Below are 10,309 nucleotides of genomic sequence, written 5' to 3' on the forward strand. Positions count from 1 at the left end.
ACTTAGGCTGTTTCCAGATCTTAGCTATTGTAAATTGTGCTGCTATGAACACAGGGGTGCATATATCCTTTCCGATTGGTGTTTCTGATTTCTTGGGATATATTCCTAGAAGTGGTATTACTGGGTCAAATGGCAGTTCCATTTTTAATTTTTTGAGGAAACGCCATACTGTTTTCCACAGTGGTTGCACCAGTCTGCATTGCCACCACCAGTGAAGAAAGTTACTTTTAAGTTAGTTAGGTATTGGTTCTATTTTGTCTCCCCCAGCCCCTTTTGTTTTGATGTCATCAGATAGTCTTAATTTTATTTTTTCCTCCTCAAAATCATATTCATGTATTGATATTCTGAGATTTTGTGAGGAGTTAGCGATAGTACCTACTTTCAACATTTTTGCTATTTCTTCATTATTTATTTTAGGAAACCTCATAAGAATGCTTTCTTGAAGTATAAAATGGATATGTCATTGGGTTCAGTGAGGACAAATTTATCAAAAACATTATGATTACCATGACTTAAGCTTTAGATGCTAGCAAATTAAAGGTTCTAAAGAAAGGGGGAGATTTTTCTCTACAATGTATGGTGAGGACCACTGGCTTCTTTAAGCCTCTAGAAAATCTCCTTTTGTTGAACTCTATTGTCTGGCTCATCACCAATAGTCAGCTACAAATTAAAGTATCCTGCATGTGCTGACAGTTCTATTTGCATTTGTGCACTAATTGCATCTATTTGTGTAACAGGTTGTTGAACTTGACAAATTGACAACTTGGCTTTGCTCTTTTTGTTCCCGGGGACTCTTTTATTATAAAGTGCATTGATGTTCTAAAATCTTATGGTTGGTAGCAGCAATTCTTTGTAATCATATTGAAAATAATAATTAAAAACATAGTAAATTTGCTTATAGCTAGTTATCAACTTTTTGTACTAGAACATTGTGATGTAACAAGAGTTCAACAAGAGTTACTATATTTCTAATGTTATACTAACTTCCTATATTGTCAACAGGAGTTAGTGTATTTCTAATGTTATACTAACTTCCATGATGGAATATAAAAGAAGGAACTTAAAATAGTTCAGATTACTTCCCTTTGGGGGTTATATATTGAACAGTTAGAGACCATATAGTGCAATACCTCACATTATTTTTACAGTTTCAAAGTACTTCTCTGTAAGAGACATGGAAATTCCAAGATCAGACAGATTGTAGGTTAAGCTTATTTAGAACAGGTTTAAGTGGTACATGAAGGAAGTTTAGGATTTGCTAGGAAGAGAGGAAGAGGGGGTGGACATTATAGGGGGCAGTAGAATGAGTAAGGGTGGGAGTGAACATGTCCCAGCTGAAGGACGGTAAGGATTGGTAGGGATGCCTGCCTGAGAAGAACAGAGGGCGGCTGAGGAAAGAGCATGGGGTAAAGATTTGATTGGTTGGAAGAAACAGTTGCTTGTGAGCCTTGGAAAACAGAGTGAGGAATTTTCAGCCTAGGGAACTATATCACTCAGGGTCCTGGCAGGAAATAAATGAACTAGTTATAGAGATTTGGGTAGGATTAAGGAAAGCAACAAGGGATTGGAAGTTCCCAGGGCCTAGTGATATCAGGAAGCCATTAATACTTTCAAGCCAGAGGGGGCAAGAACAAGAACACGGAAGCCTGATGAGAGCTGGAGCAATCGAAGCCAAACCAGTGGAGAGGACCTGTGGCTGTAGAGGGAAGGTTCCAAGGTGAGAAGAGGGAAGTAAGGACCCCAGTTTCTTTTTCTTCTCATCCTCTGATTTCCTGCTGTTGCCTCTTATTGGCTTGACACAGCTGAAGGCCAAGGGAACTTGGGCTAGTGGTCAGCCTTAAAGGGCACAAAGCAGAGCATGGAAGGATAGAGATTAAGTATGGGAAGATTGAGGTTAAACAGAGAATGCCTAGCCCAGAACCCATTTAAAATTATTGTTAATTTGTAAGCAGAGGAATGTTATATACTGAAAATGCTCTTCGGTACAGATGATTTTGAGGGTCTAAAAAAAAATTACTTCAGGCAAAATTCTAATTTATAACAAAAAAGGCAGAATGCAACCTATTATCTGATTTATCTTCATACCTCACGGGAGACCTCCACAGCTTCTCAATTTTCAGGCACTTCATGTGGGTGTGGGACCTACCTGTTCCTAGTCTCCATCCCTCCTATGTGTCTTCTGTATATCCTTAGTTATAGAACTTCAGTTCAGCTAGACTTCAGGTGGTTCTCAATGACGATGTTCTATAATTTAGTGATAATTTTGATGTGGTTGTGAGCGGATGTGAATACTGAGTTTACCTGCTGAGCCCTTAAATGTGCCATTTAAAAAAAAAATCCTCACCTGAGGATGTTTACTGATTTTTAGAGAGAGAGGAAAAGAGAAAGATGCGAGAGAGAAACATCGATTGCTTTCCTCCCGTACTTGCCCTGACCGGGGATCATGCTTGAAACCTAGGTATGTGCCCTGAGCAGGAATCTAACCTTGAAAGGTTAACATGGGTGGTGTGGGTGGGCAGGCTAAATAGCCATCTCAGACGGTGATATCAGAAAAATTGAATTTATTTAAGGAAAAGGGTACAAAGGGATGGGATATCAAAAGGAAGGGCTGTACAGCACCGAGCCAAAGAGACATTGGGTAGATGATGGCAGCACCCAGGAGCTGGAGTTTCATTCTTTTTTAAAGTATATTTTTATTGATTTCATCAAGGAAGGGAGAGGGAGAGGAAGAAACATCAATGATGAGAGAGAATCATTGATTGGCTGCCTCCTGCACGCCCCTGTTGGGGATCCAGGCTGCAACCCGGTCATGTGCCCTGACTGGGAATCAAACCGTGACTTCCTGGTTCATAGGTTGGTGCTAAACCATTGAGCCATGCTGGCTGGGCTAGAGTTTCATTCTTATATGCACTCATCATTGGGAAGCTTTTGTCTCCATTGGGTCTGGGGGCTGAGTTGGTGGGCTTGGAATATGGATGGAATGCAGATGTGTAATCAGGTGTCATCAGGACAGTTTCAATTCCTTATATGGTCTGATTCCTGGTGTCTAGCAAGTTTTTCCTGGCTTTGTCCTGTGGCGGAAAGCTTACAAATGGCCGTTAAGGATTATATTGCCCTATAGACCTAACAAACCCAAAACCTTTTGATGTATGGGACAATGCTCCAACCAACTGAGCCACCAGGCCAGGGCCTTAACATGCTTTTTGAAGAATAAAAGTTTTAAATTTTGATAAAGTTCACTGTATCGAATTTTTGAATCCCATTTAAGAAATCTTTGCCCAATTCAGTGTTGTGAAGATTTTTTCCTATATTTTTTATAGTTTAACTTTTATATTTGGGTCTGTGAACCAATTTGAGTTGATTTTTTTATATGGTATGAAATTAGGGTTAAGGTTCATTTTTTCCTATATGCATATCTAGTGTTCCAGCACCCTTTATTGAGATGATCTTTCCTGCAGTAAACTACCATGGCATCCTAGTTTAAAATCAATTGGCTGTATATGTGTTGGGTCTATTTCTTGAATTTCAATTCTGTTCTGTTGATCTCTCTTGATAACAGTTTTGCTCACTCTAGCTTTATAATAAGCCTTAAAGGCAGATACTGGAATTTCTCCACCTTTGTTCTCTTTCAGAATTGTTTGCTTTTCTCAGTTTTTTGCATGTCTGTCCTGAAAATTTCTGATAACTTTGAAAAGTGTTTTGTTGTTGCTACCTGATTGTGATCATGTAATGTTACCTGGAGATCATGGCTAGGAGAAACAGATTTTATCATAGTATACCAGGACTCTAAGAATGAGCTGAATTGGCAATTAATTCCTTAAAACCTTTTAATTTTAAAAAATTTAGAGTGATATAGAACATGTGAAACCACCATGACAGTGATAAGAAGTAGCATGATTTAGTCATTAAGAGGTTGGATGTCAGTTTGTTCTGATTTGAGTCCTTACTCTCAGTTACTGGCATTTTGACCTTGGATTAAACTACTTAGCCTCTCTGTGTCTTTTTGTTTCCTTTCCTGACAAATGGGAATAATAATAGTACCTATTTCATAGAATTGTTTTGATATTAAGATAACACATGTAAGTATTTAGCACTAGTACCTGCCGTATAGAAGATGCTCAGAGAATGTTAACTGCTAAGAAATGCTCAAATAAAACCTGGAAAGGAAAAGAAAAGGGAATTTTAACTGCTATTACTGTTCTCTTCACCTAGAGAATGTTAGAAACTTAATAATTCGATAAATTCTCTTGTAGGAAGTATTAAGTCTACACCTGTTCTTAAATCCTCCTTCTTTCTTCATTTCAGTTTAGAAAGATAGTGATAGTGCTATTTGGTTTATTTTCCCATTTTTTGGTAATTTTTCCAGTCCCACTTGTCATTGGTGAACTTGGTACTTTTTATGCAATTAAATTTGGATTTGTGCATTGGACCATGAGTGGAAAAAAGAATAATTGGCCTTTGGTGATAATAACCATACTGTAAATTCAAAACAAAACAAAGCAGCTGCAGGTGTTTTTTTCTTTGCCAGTATTTAGCTGGTTTATTAGGATTGTGAGTTGGTGATTCGATTTTGATTCAATTTGATTAGTTTGATTTGATTTTGTCCATAGTTCGTTATTTGCTGAATAAGCATGTCTGCTTCCTGGTTTTTTCAACTAGTTCTAATTATTATGTAGCAAAACTGCTTGACCAGTCACTATGATGAGGACTGACCACCAGGGGGCAGACGCTCTGACTGGTAGGTTAGCTTGCTGCTGGGGTCTGGCTGATTGGGACTGGGTGAGACAGCCCCAATTGGCCCTGATCACTAGCCAGGCCGAGGGACCCCACCTGTGTATGAATTCGTGCACCGGGCCTCTAGTGTATGATAAAAAAAAAACAAAACAAAAAAATACCTCGTCACCTTGGGGATAGAGGGAATGTACCTTACCATAATGAAGGCCATATTTGACAAACCTACAGCTAACATCATACTCTGTTAAAATGCTGAAATTTTTTCTTTAAAATCAGAAACTAGACAAGGATGTCTACTTTAACCACATTTATTCAACATAGTATTGGAACTCTTAGCCACATCAGAGAAGAAAAAGAAATAAAAGGCATCCAAATTGGAAAGAAGTAAAATTGACATTATTTGCAGATGACATGATGCTATATATAGAGAACCCTAAAGAATTGACCATAAAACTGTTAGAACTAATAAATGAATTCAGTAAAGTAGCAGGATATAAAATTAACATTCAGAAACTGGTTGCATTTTTATATAGGAATAATAAACTATCAGAAAGAGAAACAAAGAAAAACAGTCCCAATTATAATTGCATCAAAAAGAATGAAATACTTAGGACTAAGTTTAACCAAGGAGGTAAAAAAGACCTGTACTCAGAAAAGTATAAGACATTGAAGAAGTAAATTGCAAATGATGCCAATAATTGGAAGACAATACCGGGCTCATGGATAGGAAGAATTAATATAGTTGAAATGTTCCTATTACCCAAAGCCACCAACAGATTCACTGCAATCTCTGTCAGAATACCAAAGCAATTTTCACAGAACTAGAAAAAAAAAATAAGTGTATATGTAAACATAAAAGACTCTAATAGCTAAAGCAATCTTGAGAAAGAACAAAGTTGGAGATATTATGCTACTGATATCAAACTATACTTCAACACTGTAGTGATCAAAACAGCATGATACTGGCATAAAAACAGACACATGGGTCAATGGAACAGAATTTGGAGCCCAGAAATAAACCCATGCCTATATAGTCAATTAATATTTGACAAAGAAGGCAAGGACATACAATGAGGTTATAGACAGTTTATTTAATAGCTGATTTTGGGAAAACTAGATGATACATGCAAAAGAATGAAACTGGATCACTTTTTTGCACCACACAAGAATAATCTCAAGATGGATTAAAGACTTAAATGTAAGATCTGAAAACTTCTAGAAGAAAACGTAGTCAGTAAACTCTTCCACATTGTTATTAGTAATAGTTTTTTGGATGTGTCTCCCTGACAAAGTAAACATAAGAAAAACTACACAAATCAGACTACATCAAAGTAAAAAGTCTTGCACAGCAAAGGAAACTATCAATGTAACAAAAATAAAACCTAATGGGAGAAGATATTTGCTAATGATACATTTGATAATGTGTTAATATCCAAAGTATATAAGGAACTCATACAACTTAACCAAAAATATAAACAATACAATTAAAAAGTGGACAGAGGACCTGAATAGACATACAGATAGCCAATAGACATGAAAAGTTGCTCAATATCACTAATCATAAGGGAAATACAATATGAGATGTCACCTCGCACCTGTCAGAATGGCTATCATCCATAAATCAACAAACAGCAACTGTTGGTCAGGATGTGGAGAAAGGGAACCCTTGGACACTGTTGGTGGCATTGTAAATTGATATAACCACTTTGGAAAATAGTATGGAGGTTCCTGAAAAAGTTAGAAGTAGAACTACCATATGACCCAGCAATTCCACTTTGGGTATTTATGTGAAGAAATCCAAAACACTAATTCAAAAAGATATATGTACCCTTATGTTTATGCAACTTTATTTACAGTAGCCAAGATAAGGAAGCAACCTAAGTGTCCATCGATATGTGAATGGATAAAAGAAGAGGTAGGTGGTACATATGTAAAGTGGAATATTCCTCACCCGTAAAAAGGAATTAAATCTTGCCATTTTCAACAACATGGATAGATCTCTAGAGTATTATGCTAATTGGAAATAAGTCAGACAGAGAAAGACAAATCACATATGATTTTGCATATATGTGGGATCTAAAAAATAAAATGAACAAACAAAACAGAAACAAACTCATAGATACAGAGAACAAATTGATGGTTGCCAGATGAGAGGGAAGTTAGGGAGATAGATGAAAAATGTGAAGAGATTAAGAAGAAGGACTTGCCAGTTATAAAAATAGTCATGGGAATATAAGGCACAGCATAGGGAATATAATAAATACTATTGTAATAACTATATAGGGTGTCAGATGGATATGCAACTTATTGGAGGGACCACTTTATAAGTTATAAAAATGTCTAGTCACCATGTGATGTGGTACACCTGAAACTAATATAGTATTGTATGTCTGCTGTAATTGAAAAAGAAAAAGAAAAATTAAATTCTTTCATGGTATTATTAACTAGCAGACTTTTATGATAATTTAAAGGATCTGAAATCTAGTAGGTAGGTTCTCAGTAAAGGTTTGTGAATTTTAAATTCTAATTTACTTTCCAGTATTAAAATAATTTACCTTAGAAACTAAATTTATTCATATTTTAGTACCTTTAATCATGTATAGAATGAAACATTTCTTAAAAATTGCTTAAGATGCCCAGCTGGTGTGGTTCAGTGGTTGAGCATCGACTCATGAACCAGGAGGTAATGGTCAGGGCACATGCCTAGGTTTCAGGCTTGATGCTCAGCCAGTCAATGATTTTCTCTCATTGATGTTTCTCTCTCTCCCTCTCCCTTCCTTTCTCTGAAATCAATAAAATATTTTTAAAAATTGCAATAACATGTGACAGTTGGAAAATGTATTTGTTGTTGAGTGGACTTAAGTGATGATTCCTTTTAGTTATGGACTAGATTTAGTTTTTTAAAAATACGTAATTCTGAGTTTACTGGTGGTTCAAATGGGCCAACAAATTATCTTCAGATTGATTTTAAACAGGGACTTTTGTCTACCAAATTATAAGTGAACATAAGGTTTGAACAAAACCACAGTAAAAGGCAATTGTTAGTGACTAAGAAAATGGACCAGATTTTCTTTTCCCAGGGTTTTAAACTCTGTAGAGCAGAAACTTGTGCTTTAAGAGCCTATTGCTATATCCTTAAGTGTTATAATTTGTGAGTGTTCATTAAATTTTTCAAGTAGGAAATGGATGATTAATCCTTTTTTTTTTTGTTTTGTTCCAACTGCTGAAGTTGGGCTTGGAGATTGAGGGTGAAGGGAGGGAGAAATCCTAGCTATTCCAGGGTAGAAGTATGGCATCTTCTGGTAATCTCCATTTTATGTAGTTATTTAACTTTATAGTTTTAAATTCTCAGTTTTATGTAGGAAACGTTATTATATTTAAAAGCATGCCATATATTATGAAGTTAAAAGTCAAGATTGTAGGAATTTAAAGTAATTTCTTGCTTAAAATGGATTACTTAGTTTGGGATACCACTTACCTCTTGGAAGTGCACATCCAATCTACTCTGCTGTTAGGACTATATCTGGGAAGAGATTTGAAACGTCAGCAATATCTTCTGCACTTTTTCTGTTCTTTCCAGAAGTGATTAGAATGCAATAAGATCCAGTTTTGTATGTTTTCAGACATTTGGGTTTTATTTAAAATATAAATGCTTATAGTGTTTTAGAACTGGAAGGGACTTTGAAGATTATTTCATTTGAATCTCATTTTTTAGACAAGTCCTGGTAGTGTAAGTAGTTTTTCCAAAGGTCATTTCTTAAGTGTTATCATCTTAATTTCCTGATTCTATTCTAATATTTACTGAATCATACTTGTCTTCTTTGTAGCCAAAGTAGGAAGGAGGTTGACAAAGTGACTTAAGACATTAAGGTTTGAAAATATTGGTTGGTTGAATATAAAGATATAAACTATGTGAATCTATTATATACAATCTTGGAGTTTCAGGGAAAATGAAAAAATAAATCAGTTATCAGTAAGTGCAACTTGCCCCAACTTAATTGTTCTTGATAACAAGAACTACACTGAAAGTGGTTGATTAAATAAACAATTTTACTTTGTTTTTGAGCAGTTGTGGGACATCAACACTAGAGATGCTAAGATTTTTTGTTGTTAAAATGCTGTTTATAAAAACAAATCCATTATAAAGATATCTTGGCATTTTTATATCTCCTGAATTAAAATAATGTGACAGTGGTAATTGTTTTTCAAAGATTTTTTTATTGATTTTTTTTTTTTTTTTTAAGAGGGAGAGAGACAAGGGAGAAAGAGCATCTATATGAGAGTGAAACATCCATCAGCTGCCTCCTGTACGCCCCCTAATGGGGATTGAGCTTGCAGCCCGGGCATGTGCCCTGACAGGTGATTGAACCACCAACCTTTCCATGAGCGGGATGACGCCCAATCACCTGAGCTACCTGACCAGGGTGATAACTTTTGATTATGTAGAATTGTAATTGAAAACAATATGATCATAAAGCTTTTTTGTTTTTCCTTTTCTTGAGAAAAATTTTAAGACTGAAGAGACGTACAGAGAATAAAAAAGACCCTATGTTTTTTCTACCATCATTTTATAGGTGTTATAATTTTGTCACATTTATGTGACCATTTAAAAAAATGAAAGAATGGAAACATAACACAAAGTTCTGTTCTCTTTGACACCTGCCATCCTCCTGGGCAATCGCTATTATGAGTTTAGGGCTGGGGTGGTCCTTCTAAACTTAAAAAAAAAACTTTTATAATACATCTCTGCATATATGTGCAACCAATATATAGTAGAGATAGTAATAATGAACAATAGCAGTTTACATTTATTAAGTGTGCACTTTGTTTCAAGCAGTGATTCTAAGAATTTCATTTGTTATTCTCATTTAACCCTTAGGGTAACCGTAGAGGTTCTCTTATTACCCTCCCATTTACAGATAAGTAAATATAGCCATGGAGAAATTAATGCTAGCTCCAGGATGATTTGTTGGAAGTTTGATTCTGCTTTAGTAATTTTCTTCATTCTTTGTCCAGTTCTGCAAAAATGGTAACTATTTTTGTTTTGAAAACCTTGCCCTGAAGTTTGCCACCATCTTCCTATTTTCTGTTTCAACTATGTTCAGTGGCAATTGATCAGCTAGGTCATGATAGTGTGAAACCACCTTGGAGTTGGATTGTGGCTCTGGGACATGATTACGTAGAGCAAGATACTTTTGAGGTTTTTTATAAAATCTTTATTGTTGAAAGTATTACATATGTCCCCTATTTTCCCCCATTGACGCCTGAGTTTGGGTTTTCATTTACTCTGTAATCAACTACTTCACAGTGCTCTTGTTTTTTTTAAAAATATATTTTATTGATTTTCGCAACCAAGGTACATCCTCTTGACCGGAATTGAATCTGGGACCCTTGAGTCCGCATGCCGACACTCTATCCACTGAGCCAAACTGGTTCTGGCTTGTTTTTAATATTTAAGCAGATTCTCTGATGGGTTATCTAGGTATTTAATAATGTCACCTACAAATAACAGTTTCTAGAATATATACTACTTATTTTTTTGTTTAATTTTATCATCAATAATAGTGGTGAAATG

At 35.6% G+C, this 10,309-nt stretch overlaps 1 protein-coding gene across 14 annotated transcripts in view; it reads left to right on the forward strand.

The window, feature by feature from the left end:
* HERC1 (HECT and RLD domain containing E3 ubiquitin protein ligase family member 1) overlaps nt 1–10,309 on the forward strand; it is a 172,472-nt gene that overhangs the window by 5,010 nt on the left and 157,153 nt on the right. For 10 of the 14 annotated variants that reach the window (XM_015568532.1, XM_006770791.2, XM_006770796.2 and 7 more), the window contains exons 1-2: nt 6,591–6,649; nt 9,614–9,763. The exons of 1 other annotated variant lie outside the window; for it this stretch is intronic. The gene's annotated coding sequence lies outside the window, so the exon portion shown is untranslated. Of the gene's footprint in view, nt 1–1,029; nt 1,718–6,586; nt 6,650–9,613; nt 9,764–10,309 lie in introns of those variants that run through there. 3 more of the 14 variants (XM_015568534.1, XM_015568535.1, XM_015568533.1) reach the window with 3 other exon arrangements.

Source organism: Myotis davidii, unplaced genomic scaffold (assembly GCF_000327345.1).
Source record: "Myotis davidii unplaced genomic scaffold, ASM32734v1 scaffold461, whole genome shotgun sequence".
Lineage (NCBI taxonomy): Eukaryota > Metazoa > Chordata > Mammalia > Chiroptera > Vespertilionidae > Myotis > Myotis davidii.